The sequence below is a fragment of the Gossypium hirsutum genome, chromosome A13, assembly GCF_007990345.1.
Source record: "Gossypium hirsutum isolate 1008001.06 chromosome A13, Gossypium_hirsutum_v2.1, whole genome shotgun sequence".
NCBI lineage: Eukaryota > Viridiplantae > Streptophyta > Magnoliopsida > Malvales > Malvaceae > Gossypium > Gossypium hirsutum.
Window position 1 is genome coordinate 84,012,401 of NC_053436.1, and position 11,897 is coordinate 84,024,297.

Sequence of the window (11,897 nt, forward strand, 5' to 3'; positions counted from 1 at the left end):
TCATTAACACTCCACATTATACATTACAAGTCTAATTCTCACCCCGGTCCAAATGACCGTTTTGCCTCTAACCTTTAACATTTTTACGATTTAGTTCTAGGCTCGTATAATGAAACACATGCACTTTCTATCTTACCCAAGCCTAGCCGAACACTTTTCCTTCTTATGGTAGCCCACATTTTCCATTATTTTCTCATTTCTACCACACATTTACATCTTTTGCAAAATAGTCCCTATAAGGGTTTTTCATGAAAATCAACTAGAAAAGATGTTTAACACATATTCATCCTTCATATTCCTCCATAATCCATCAAAATACAAATAACTCATGCATGGTTAAATTTTTAAACATGAAACCTAGCATGAAATATGGGTAGAAACAAAGAGAGTAAGCTACCGGGATTTTAAAAATAAAAAGAGCATGAAAAATGGGGCTTGGGAGCACTTACTATTGAGCTTGGAAAGCTTGAAAACCCTAGCTATGGAAACCCTTGAAGTGTCGGCTGGACAAGGAAGAGAATGGGCTGATTTTGGTTCATTTTTCCCATTTTATTTCATTAAAATACCAAATGACCAAAATGCCCTTAAGCCCTTTCCTTAAAATTCCATCCATGCAAGCCCATTTTTGTCCAAAAACTTAGACTTTGGGCAAATTGCTATCCAAGAACTTCTAATCCATAACCCAAATCAATTTCATAAAATTGCTTCTAGAATTCAAGTTTTGCAATTTATTCAATTTAGTCCCTAATTTCCAATTGAACACCTTACTCAAAGAATTTTGTTCATGAAACTTTAACACATGTATATACTCATGTTCTAGGCCTTATAATAATCATAAAGTAAATATTTTGATGTTGGATTTGTGGTCCTGAAACCACCATTCTGACTAGGCCTTATTTTAGGATATTACATTTCTTCCCCCTTAAGGACTTTCGTCCTCGAAAGTCTGACCAGTAAACAGGTTCGGATATTGGCTTCTCATAGTTTCTTCCAGATCCCAAGTAGCCTCTTCTACACCATGTCGATGCCATAAAACTTCTACTAAAGCCACATTTTTGTTCCTCAACTGTTTAACTTCACGAGCCAAAATCCTGACCTGTTCCTCTCCATAAGTCATGTCTGGTCGAATTTTAATCTCAGTCGGTGAAATCACATGAGCGGGGTCTGATTGGTATCGCCCTAACATAGATACATGGAACACATCGTGAATCTTTTCCAATTCAGGTGGCAATACCAAATTATAAGCTAACGGTCTAATTCTTTCGGTGATCTCGTACGGTCTAATAAATTGTGGACTCAATTTACCCTTTCAACCAAATCTCAATACCTTTTTCCATGGAGATACTTCCAAGAATACTCTATCTCCAACTTGAAAGTCAAAATCCTTTCTTTTCAGATCAGCATAAGACTTTTGTCTGTCTGATGACGCTTTTAAACAATCCTGTATCACTTTAACCTTTTCTTCAGTTGCTTTAATCAGATCAACTCCATGAATTCGATTTTCCTTGAGTTCTATCCAGTACAATGTAGTTCGGCACTTCCTGCCATACAAGGCCTTATAAGGTGCCATCTTTAAACTTGTTTGGAAACTATTGTTGTAGGCGAATTCTACCAATGGCAGGTATTTTTCCCAACTACCCTGAAATTCGAGGATGCAACAATGCAACATGTCCTTGAGAATCTGAATCATCTGCTTAGACTGGCCATCAGTCTGAGGGTGAAAACCTGTGCTAAAACTCAACTTTGTACCTAAGGCTTCCTGTAACTTCTTCTAGAATCTCGAAGTGAACCTCGGATCTCTGTCTGAAATAATCGACTGTGGTATTTCGTGCAATGTTACTATCTCAAAAATGTACAAATCGGCCAATCTATCAAGAGGATAATTCATTTTTACCGGGATAAAATGAGCTGCCTTTGTCAATTTGTCCACTATAAACCATACGGCATCTTTCTTTTTCAGAGTTAAAGGTAATCTCATCACGAAGTCCATGGTAACTTTGTCCCACTTCCATTCGGGGACCATTACAGGCTGTAACAAACCTGAAGGCACTAGATGTTCAACTTTAACTTGCTGACATACCAAGCATTTCGATACAAATTCAGAAATATCTCTTTTCATACCGTACCACCAGTTTATCTTTTTTAAATTGTTGTACACCTTGGTACTTCCCGGGTGAACAGACAGACGACTATTATGTGCACCTTGCAAAATCTTCTGAATAAGTTCATTGTCTTTGGGTACACAAACCCTATCTCTAAACATTAAACATCCATCAGGACTAATTTGGAAATCTAACTCAACACCATACTCATATTGAGCTCTTTTCGCTTATAAGTCATCATCATTAAGCTGAGCATCATAAATTTCTTGCAGAAATGTTGGCCTAGCCTCCAGCTCAGCCAGAACTGAATCATCATCAAGCAATGTCAAACGAGTATCCATGGCTCTCAAAGCATACAGGGATTTTCTACTCAATGCATTGGCGACCACATTCTCCTTTCCCGAGTGATAGTCGATAATCAGATCATAATCCTTAATTAATTTTAACCATCTCCACTGTCTCAAATTTAATTCTTTCTGAGTCATCAAGTATTTCAAACTCTTGTGGTCCGCGAATATAGGCAAGTCTCGCCATACAAATAATGCCTTCAAATTTTCAAGGCAAAAACAATAGCGGCAAGCTCTAGGTCGTGGGTTGGATAATTCTTCTCGTGAGGCTTCAATTGTCGTGAAGCATAGGCTATCACCTTGCCATCTTGCATAAGTACACAACCCAATCCATTTAAGGATGCATCACTGTAGACCACAAGCTCTTTCCCTGGTTCAGGTAGCGCTAAAACAGGAGCTTCGGTCAGCAATGTCTTTAACTTCTCAAAAATTTACTGACACTTTTCGTCCATTCAAGCTTAACGTCTTTCTGTAGCAGCTGCATCATTGGAGTCGCTATCATGGAAAATCCTTTTACAAACCTTCGATAGTAACCTGTTAAGCCCAAAAATCTTCTAACCTCGGTTACATTCTTAGGCAATTTCTATTCAACAATTGCAGAAATCTTACTTGGATCAACTCGGATGCCTTCACCCAAAACTATTTGATCCAAAAATCCAACTTCCTGGAGCCAAAACTCACTCTTGCTAAACTTAGCATACAGTTGCTTTTCCCGCAAGGTCTGCAAGACAATTCTCAGGTGCTTCGCATGCTCTCTCTCATCTTTAGAGTAGATCAAAATGTCGTTAATAAACACAACAAAAAACTTATCCAAATATGGCCGAAAGATCCTATTCATTAGATGCATAAACACTGTCGGTGCATTCGTCAGCCCAAATGGCATGACAAGAAATTCATAATGGCCATACCTCGTTCTAAAAGCTATCTTGGGTACATCTGAGTCTTTAACTTGCAGCTGATAATAGCCAGACCTCAAGTCTATCTTGGAGAATACGGTGGCTCCTCTCAATTGGTCAAACAAATCATCGTTCCTAGGCAAAGGATACTTAATCTTGATAGTCACCTTGTTCAATTGCTGATAATCAATACATACCTCATCGAACCATCTTTCTTTTTTATGAACAACACGGGGGCACCCCAAGGTGAAAAACCTGGCCTAGCAAATCCTTTATCCGTTAGCTCTTTCAACTGTGCTTTTAACTACTTCAGCTCGATAGGTGCCATTCTGTATGGGGCAATAGAAATGGGAGTCATCCCTGGTTCCAATTCAATACCAAACTCTATCTCCCTTTCAGGAGGTAATCCGGGTAATTCCTCTGGAAACACATTTGGGTACTCACATACTATCGGCATGGACTCAATTTTCAACTTTGTTTCCTTAGTGTTCAGTACAAATGCAAGGTAGGCTTCATATCCTTTCCTCATATATCTCTAGGCAACCATTTTCGTGATTACAACCAGTGACGAACCCAATTCTCTTGATTCGGCCCGTAGAATCTTACCATCCGGGCATTTTAACTTAGTATACTTACTACCACAATTCAATGTTACATCATTCAGGGCTAACCAATCCGTACCAAGTATTACATCAAATTCATCAAATGGTAACAACATAAGGTTAGCCGGGAAACAACCACCTTGAATCGTCAAAGGACAATTCTTATAGACTTTATCAACTAGAACTGATCTGCCTAGTGGGTTTGACACTCTAATAATATCTTTCGTATGCGTCGATCCCAGGTCAATTAAAGCAACAACACTTATATCAAAAAGAGAGAAAGTACCCGTAATCACATCAGGAGTAGCGGCTTCCTCTCGAGCACGTATCGCATACATTCTGGTCGGGGCTCGAACCTCTGATTTTGCAGTGTCTCTAGTCACGACTCGACTACCACTAGCACTTCTAAGGTATCTCAGAGGTCCACCTTCTAGAATGGGAGCACTCGACTTCAGAGCTATTTCCACTTCTTTTTTGGCTCGTTCCGGGCAGTCTCTTAGAAAGTGATCAAGAGAACCACATCTGAAATAGGCGCCGCTTTTCATTCGACACTGTCCAAAGTGAAATTTGTTACAGCTCATACACTTCGGTTTTTGATCATCTACACTCCCCACACTAGTCACCATCGGGGAGGAAGACTTTTGACCTCGTCGTTTAGAGCTTCTCGATCTACCCGAATATCCCACTAAAGAAGTGGAGCGTTCATGTAGGTTCCTGAATTTCTTTATGGAAAACAAGAGCGTTTTACTCCTAGAGCTCTTGCTCGCAACTCGAGCCTCTCTCTTAGCTTGTTTTCTTTCATTATTAAGTTTCTTGGCCTTCTTGGCTCGATCGGCCAATGCGGCAAACTCCCGTATCTCCAAGATCCCAATTAACAACTTGATATCCTCATTCAAACCTTCCTCGAAGCGTTTACACATTTTCGATTCAGTTTGGACCCATTCAATTGCGTACTAAATTAGTCGTACGAACTCTCTCTCGTATTCTGCTACAATCTTGTTCCCTTGTTTGAGTTCCAGGAACTCCTTTCGCTTCGAGTCCAAAAATTGTTGGATAATATATTTCTTCCTAAACTCTGATTCGAAGAAATCCCAAGTAATATTTTCTTTTGGCACTACCGAGGATACGGTCTTCCACCAATTGTATGCAGTGTCCTTCAAAAGGGACACAGCACACTTCAAACATTCCTCGAGTGTGCATGACAAATCATCTAGCACCCATGTAGTATTTTAGAGCCAAAACTCGGCTCTTTCAGTGTCATCATCAACTTTAGCTCTGAATTCCTCAGCCCCATACTTTCTAAGCTTATCTACAGGGGCTTTACCAATACTCACCGGTGCCATACCTCGTGGCACATGCTCATCAGGTTTGTTAGGGGGCGGGGGAGGTCTTGGTATATTGGGGCGATTTCTCAGATAATCCCCAAACCATTCATCCATCATATCGAAAAAAGAAGCTCGGGCTTCTTCTCGGCCTTCTAACATCAGCCTTCTACTACTACTAGATAAAGCTCACTGTACGGAAGCTAGAGCATGGCTCTCGGCTCCCTCGGACTCATGCTCTACTTGATTCGAAGACATTTACTATATTCAAAACAATTTAAACAATTAGGAGATGTCACACTAACAATCCGAATAATGACATGTATAGCAAACTTTATCATCCTCTACGGTAGTTCGAGAACTGACTAAACCGTAACACTGATACCAATAAATGTAACACCCCTCACCCGTACCCGACATCGGGATAAGGTTAGAAGCATTACCAGGACTTTACATTTTGAAACGTACCAAATTGGGTCTCCAAGTTTTACTCAAATTTTAAGCTTTTCATCCATGAACAACTCGTCCCCTATATAGGCCTTTGAGGCCTATAACATACCTAGACGCAGTGCAGGACAAATTCGGGTACGTTTGGCAAACCTTGGGCTCATTAGGAAATTTTTTCCTTATCATAAAGTGTCACACGCTTGTGTAGGTGGGCCGTGTGGACTCACACTCCCGTTTGACTTGGGGCTCGCCCATGCCCTTCAGCCGTGGGCAACACTGACTTAACAACATGACCACGTCACACATCCGTGCGGTCTGCCCGTGGATGACACTGTCTTTTCAACACGGCCATAGTGCACGCCCGTGTGGCCTACCTGTGTACAACTTTGAGCTTAAAATTTTAAGTGTAGGGGACACACGACCATAGCACACACCCATGGGAGGGAACCGTGTGTCACACACGGCCTAGACACACGCTCGTGTGTCTAACCACGTGGACTCTAATAGGCTATTTTCCAAGCCTTTAGTCACCCCTTTCTACTACTTGTGCTTAGTGGTTACCGAATTCAAAGTAAAACACAATTATACACTTGTAAATAATCTTGATTAAACTAGATGTATGGAAACCTCATATCATTGGTTTCATACATGATAGGTTATTTCTGACTCAATGTTTATGGGTTCCTATGTCACTTTAATTCGTCTGAAATTGGCTCGTTCATGCGACTCATTTCCAATTGGTAACAACCTATCACATGTAAAATAAATCATGCATAGATTCGTAGGTCATAGCCTACTTCAATTAAGACAATTTTCATGTTCATATACAAAGAAATAAATATATTTTACATGCCTTCATTTGGCAAAGAAAATGACACATATAACAAAATACTCAAAAATCCTATACATGCCATTAAACAAAATGGAAATGTCTTTATACCAACGCTTGTCTAGTTGGTAGTGTGTTGACTCTCCAATCGTCTTCCAGTCTTTGTGAGTCCTCGAGCTCTGTGAGACAGGGAAAAGATAGGGTAAGCATTTACATGCTTAGTAAGCTCGAATAACAGGAAAGTAAACTTACCTAGTGTTTAACATGCATCCATGATAGATAAAGAAACCAACAATTATTAAATGGTTCCCTATTACATGCACTCAATCAATAGGTTAGTAGCATAATCAAACATCATATAATTTAACTAGATGAGCTCATCATTCATCATGTTATTGACATACATCATATCAATCCCGTTGAGTTTCTAGGAAATCTCAATGGAATACACATTATCTGTCAATTCTTATGAATGATCATTTCACATATATGCACTCCCACGAATCTCACATCTCATGCCAGGATTACCAGTCCAGGCTAAATCCCCTATAACGACAAACAACCTTTGTAATAGCCCAAAATTGGGTCTAGTTGGAACAGAGGTTTCGGGACCACAAAATCTGAGATATAAATAATTATTTTATGATTAGTTTGAGGTCTATGATATGATTGCATGATTGTGTGAAAATTTCGTGAAGAAATTCTATGCATAAAGTGCTTAATTCAAAGTTAGGGACTAAATTGAATAAGTTGCAAAACTTGCATTCTAGAAGTTTCTAGTATGAAATTGATTTGAAATATTAATTAGGAGGTCTTAAATAGCAATTTGACCAATTTCTAAGTTATGGACAAAAATTGGACATGGATGGAATTTTTGGAAAGTTTAGTAGTAAGGGTATTTTGGTCATTTAGGGGTAAAATGAATTAAAATACAAAATTAAAAGCCAATTTTGCTCATCTTCTTCACCATGGACGTGTATACCAAGGGACACTCCATGGCTAGGGTTTTCAAGCTTCCCAAGCTCAATTGTAAGTCCGTTCTAACCCCATTTTTCAAGTTCTTTACGTTTTTGGAGTCCCGATAACTTGATTTAGCTTATGCTAGCAATAATTCAACCTAGGGTTCATATTTGGAAAAATACCCATAGGTAAAATTTTTGTATTCTGGTGTTTTATGATACAATATGAGGTTTTAAATTATGTTAGACAACTTGTGCTACTCGGTTTTAAGTGAAAACGAGCAAAAGGGCTTAATCGGTAAAAATACCTAATAGTCATAAGTATATGTTAGAGTGAGAATTTGATGTTACCATAGAAGGGAAAAGTGATCATCATGTCATAAAACATAAGAATAAGGGATGAAGTTTAATTCCCGAGCCTAGGGGCAAAAGTGTAAATATGCAAAAGTTTAGGGGCAAAATTGTAATTTTTCCAAAGTTTGAGTTAAGGACTGTTTTGAATAGTACATTAATTAAATAAGTAAAATATGATGTTTTAGATCCCGAAAAACAAGATTTGAACCTAGAATGAGAGAAAAATCGAAAATTGGGAAAGTTGGTAAAATGGCCGTTTTAATATCAAGGTAAGTTCATATGTATAATAAACATTAATTTATGCATGGTTCTATGTAAAATTGATATATTTACTATGATCTCCGTGGTGTTGAAAGTATGTAAGTTGGTATGATAATAATACAACAATAATGTTGTAATTTATATTTGAAAGTTAAATTTAGTGAATTAATTGAATTATGTTGAATTAAATGATTATGGTACCAAGTTTATGAATTGATTTAAAAATATGTCTATGGTACATGAAGTGCATTGAATTATCATACATAAATGTGATTTCTATGATTATGGATATTATTGGAAATTGTATGTTCATATGATTTTTAACAATACAATGTGTAATTTAATGTTATTGCGTTGATATTAAATGAGATGTAAGTTTATATGTAAGTAATACATCACTATTACTTGTATTATGATATTTTATAAAATATTGGAAATATGTTTGTGGATAATTACTTGATTGGTGAAATTGTTGGAAAAGAGAGAGAAATCCCGGTTGAACCTTCGGAAAGATTGGATGATACAGATGGTATGTAGCTAGGTCACATGTATAGTGCTGAGTGCACATCATGTGTACAAGAGAGCTACAAGACATTATGATGTAGCTAGGTCACATGGGTGATACTATGTGTACACCATGTAGACAAGAGAGCTACGGGATATATGTAGCTAGGTCGCATGCGTGGTTCCAAGTGAAGGACAGCATGTAGACAAGAGAGCTACGAGATAAACTGGCTAGGTCACATGGGTGGTACTAAGTGTTCACCATGTGTACAAGAGAGCCGAACTATATGATGGGTGGAGCTATGTGCTGAAACCACCAAGTATCGAGGATTGATCTGAAGTGCTCAACGGGAGACTCTCTATGTATTGCTTTGTGAGTTTTGTGATGAATATGTTCAGGAACTTGGTTATGTGAATGATGTGTTCATTAAGTGACCAGGATGTGGTAAGGTTATAAACAAGTAAGTTATACATCAGGATGATTTTATGGTGACCTTGTGATCATGGGCCTATACTTGTGATGTATGAAATGTGGTGAAAATGATTTGTGATATGTATGTTAAAATGAGGTTAATACAAAGAAAGTGTGAAAGAGTGAATTAGCAATAAAACTGTTTCGGACAGTAGCAGTGACATGATTTTGAAAAATCCCCAAAAATAGTATAAATTGAAACAGAGACTGAATGAGATATAAAATTAAATCTTAATGAATCTATTTTCATATAAAAGAAACATAGAAAGCAAAGGAGTTCTATATTTTTAGATATTTATGTTTTTGTGAGACTGATTCAGAATGATTATGTGATCCCCTGTTTTGACTTTGGAAAATCACAAAAATTTGGAGAAAAATAATTAGAGGCTCAAAATTATATTTTTAAAATCCATAATGAGTCTATTTTCAAGATAAATCAACAAGAATATTATCCGAGTCCTGTACTGTGAGATAATTATTTTTTAGTGAAGAGAGGTCAGAACTGTCAGAAAGTGAAACAAGGGAAATTTTAATGAATAAACTGTACTAATTGGCTAAACCAAAAATTATGAAAATTTTATGGTGGAACGATATGTGAGTATAGTTTCAGGGGAATGATCTTAATTTGGATCTCTGTAGCTCGAATTATAAATAATTAAGTGACTATGACTTGTGTGGACAGTTTGATGTGAACATTTATTAGTAAATTGTGAAATCGTACTTACAAGAATGCTATATACATTAAGGATGTGGAATGGAGAGGAGGAGGAGGAAAATAAATATATGTGGAATACATGGAAACTATGGTATATGAAATATTGATATAATGAAATAAATGATATGTGTTTATAAGAAAACAAAAGAGAATGTTATGTATCATGACATGTATATATATATGACTAGTCTCAATGTAATGCTTGTTAGGTATGGAATTGAATTGAAATGTTTCAGGCAAACATGTTATTCTGTGCATCTGAATCGTGGTATTTTATAAAGATATGATCTAGCTTTAAATATGAATGCTTGATGATTAAGCTGAAGATATTTGGTAAGATGATAATCTTGGTATAAATGTATAAGTGGTACTATAATAAACAAGGTAAAACGAGTATGAGAGACACATGTATGATGACATACAAATGCTATGTTTGTGGTTTAATTGAGGATTTATAATCATTAAATGAATACCATGTTATATGCTTTTGATTTTGTATAAGTGTGTAAGAGATCAAGGTTGACCAAAGCTTGGAAAATAGCCTAGGTATATTCCACACAGGCAGAGACACGACCATGTGTCTCAGCCGTGTATGGAACACGACTTTGGGACACGGGCGTGTGGAGCCTTAAAGCATGAAATTTCCAAGATTTTCATAAGTTTTGGGTTTAGTCCCAAACCCTTTCTAAAGTATGTTTTGGGCTCCGTAGACTCAAATAAGGGACTATGTGTAAGAGAATGAACGCTTGGAAATATGAATAAAATTGTATGGCTCGTATTTTAGTTTAATGTTTGTATGTTTGTCTGGTAACGCCTCGTACCTTAGCCCGGCCTCAGATACGAGTAAGGGGTGTACAACCTTAATAAGCTCGAATCTGAATTACCAGTCCAGGCTAAATTCAGACCCTAATCGGATTACCCGTCCAGGCTAAATCCATAATGCACACATATTCTTCGGAAGCCTTGATCATTCAAGGAAAACTCATCCGGGTTAGATCCTTTTCATACTTGAGATCACAGATTACCCGTCCAGGCTAAATCCTCACTGCAACACATGCAGGATCTCTTTACACATATCAATGAGGGTTTACCCATCGAATTCCCTTTGTCAACCTAATCCGAGACATTTTCACATGTTACCATCAAATATGCATTTCTATGATATTTCATGCTAATAATAAATGCAATCATCATGCATTCATAAATCATTCAATTATGCATATTAAGGGTTTACTTTAAGTTATCCGAACTTACCTGGTATTTGTTTCGGAGTTGTGTTTCGGTTATTCCGAAACCTTGCACCTCGATCGACCTCCGAAATTTGTTCCTCAGGGTCTATAATAATAAAAATAGATCATTAACACTCCAAATTATACATTACAAGTTTAATTCTCACCCTCGGTCCAAATGACTCTTTTGCCCCTAACCTATAACATTTTTACGATTTAGTCCCTGGGCTCGTATAATGAAACACATGCACTTTCTATCTTACCCAAGCCTAGCCGAACACTTTTCCTTCTTATGGTAGCCCACATTTTCCATTATTTTCTCATTTCTACCACACATTTACATTTTTTGCAAAATAGTCCCTATAAGGGTTTTTTCATGAAAATCAACTAGAAAAAGATGTTTAACACATATTCATCCTTCATATTCCTCCATAATCCATAAAAATACAAATATCTCATGCATGGTTAAATTTTTAAACATGAACCCTAGCATGAAATATGGGTAGAAACGGAGAGAGCAAGCTATTGGGATTTCAAAAATACAAAGAGCATGAAAAGCGGGGCTTGGGAGCGCTTACTATTGAGATTGGAAAGCTTGAAAACCCTAGTTATGGAAGCCCTTGAAGTTTTGGCTGGACAAGGAAGAGAATGGGCTGATTTTAGTTCATTTTTCCCATTTTATTTCATTAAAATACCAAATGACCAAAATGCCCTTAAGCTCTTTCCTTAAAATTCCATCCATGCAAGCCCATTTTTGTCCAAAAATTTAGAATTTGAGAAAATTTCTCCCCAAGACCTTCTAATTCATAACCCAAATCAATTTCATACAAATTTCTTCTACAATTTAAGTTTTGCAAT